We start from the raw sequence: 2,303 nt of genomic DNA, 5'->3' as shown, positions 1-2,303 counted from the left end.
CCGCCGCCGCCGCCGCGGTGGCGCGGCAGCTCTCGACCACCGGGAACCCGGTCGATTGCACGACGCTCTTCCGATCTTCCGCCGCCGCCGCCGCGGTGGCGCGGCAGCTCTCGACCACCGGGAACCCGGTCGATTGAGAGAGAGGGAGAGAGAGAAAGAGAGAGAGAGAGAGACAGGGCACGGGAACACGAGCGAAAACCGGGCCCAGGGACACAGCCGGGCTGGACGACAGGTTTATGGCATAGTGGCGCGCCTGCCAACTCATCGGGCCATGAGAGTACGGCCCTTGAGGGCCTCCCTCGGGGCGGGCGCGAGGCCCCCTCGGCCATGGACCGAAAAAACAAGGGCCAGACGAGGAGAAAACCGGGCCCAGGGACACAGCCGGGCTGGACGACAGGTTTATGGCATAGTGGCGCGCCTGCCAACTCATCGGGCCATGAGAGTACGGCCCTTGAGGGCCTCCCTCGGGGCGGGCGCGAGGCCCCCTCGGCCATGGACCGAAAAAACAAGGGCCAGACGAGGATTGCCAGGGACACTCGCGCGCGCCCAAACACATACACACACACACACAAGGCGAAGGGCGCGGAGCGGAGGGAAATCGGGCCGCAGGGACACTGCGGCAGGAGGCCGCCCCCCCCCCCGCCTTTCCGCTCACACTCACACCTACACCCATATACACCTGCATCCACACGCGGACTCCTACTCGCGCGCGCACACCCACACCCACACACACACACACACACACACACACACACAGCCATGCTGCCCGTCTTTCTTGTCTGCCTGGCCAATAATTCGAACTGTTGCCCGCGGCCCCACCTATATGGGGAGTCGCTCGCTTGCTATCCGCGGGTCTCCCCAGAGTCGACCCCATGGGTCACGCTCCGGCTGCGCTGCCGAATCATGGCCGGGCCGCGCATCAACACTTGATAGTACAACATCCCGGGATGGGCGGGGGGGGTATCAAAGCTTTCGGTCGGCGGGCGGGTGGCCTGGCCGGTGAGGCCCGGCGACGGGAGAAGAGGGAGGACCGACAGGCCTGGAGATGGGGGGGCATGTGCCCCCCGCACAGTACGACCCGTGCGGAGAGACCCCTCCGGACAGACAGCTCGAAGGGCCCCCCCCCCCCCCCCCCTGCTGAGAGGGGGGCAACAGCTCAACCCAAGCGAGTGTCGCTCGTCCGTGCGCGTGCAGTAGAGCAGCTGTCCATCACGCCGGCCCTGTGCCCCCCCCCCCCCCCTGCTTCTCCCATCGGGCTCCCCTAGAACCTCCATTTCCTCGGTAGAACAGGCAGGGGGAGGCAGGGCGGGGGGATATGCCAGCGCCCCGGGGGGCGTCATGGGGCGGACCTCTGGCCGTGGCCATGCCTTCGAACGCACCCACCCCGCGGCTGGGCCAGGCTTATCGGTGCCAGAACCCCGGAGCACACCTCGTCACAAGTCCTGGGGCCCCACCAACAACCGGCAGGCAGGAGAACTCTCTCCGGCCCAAGGCATAGGCGCGATGCCCTCCCCCCCCCCCCAGCCGCTTCCTGTTCGAAAGCGGAGAACGCCAGGCGAGCCCATGTCCCTCGTCCCCCCCTCCGCCTACCCCGCCCCACCCCCCGGGGCGAAGACAGCCAGCCGGGAGGAGAACACCCCCGAGGACAGGACACGCTGCTCGAGTCACCTGCCCCCTCGTGTCCTGTTGGCCCGATTTCCCGGGGCCTTTTGGCGCCTTTGGTGTGTGCCGAGGACAGCGAGGAAAAGCGGCCGATCTTGCTTCATTGAGCGGGGGGCATCTCATCCAGCTCATTCGATGAGAGGGAGGTCGAGGGGGGGGGGGGGGGGGAAGACCACCCCCCCGGCCCCCCTCGCTCGACCCCCGCTTCCCCCCCCCCCCCCGCGGAATACCCCCCCCCCCCCCCCACCACCCGCACAAAAGCCGGCTCATCCACATGTGCACCCCCCCCCCCCCGGCCCATCCTGGACGGGCGGGCACATTTTACATATCTGGGCAGTGAGGGGTAGCGGGCGATCGATCGCCCAGGAAGATGAAGCCGGTCGAGGATGCCCAACTCCAACCACACACCGCGAGCCACACGCGCGCTTACATAGCCGCACGCGGGCGCACAGCAGGCCCTCAGCACCTTGTTCCTGCACCGAAACCAGCCCTCGATCCGCTGCAAACCAGGGCCCAGGATTGTTCGAGGGGCTGCGCGAAAGTTCTCCGCCGCCGCCGCCGCGGTGGCGCGGCAGCTCTCGACCACCGGGAACCCGGTCGATTGAGAGAGAGGGAGAGAGAGAAAGAGAGAGAGAGAGAGA

The sequence above is a fragment of the Fonticula alba genome (assembly GCF_000388065.1).
Source record: "Fonticula alba strain ATCC 38817 unplaced genomic scaffold supercont2.4, whole genome shotgun sequence".
Classification (NCBI taxonomy): domain Eukaryota; order Rotosphaerida; family Fonticulaceae; genus Fonticula; species Fonticula alba.
Note: the sequence above shows the minus strand (reverse complement) of the source record.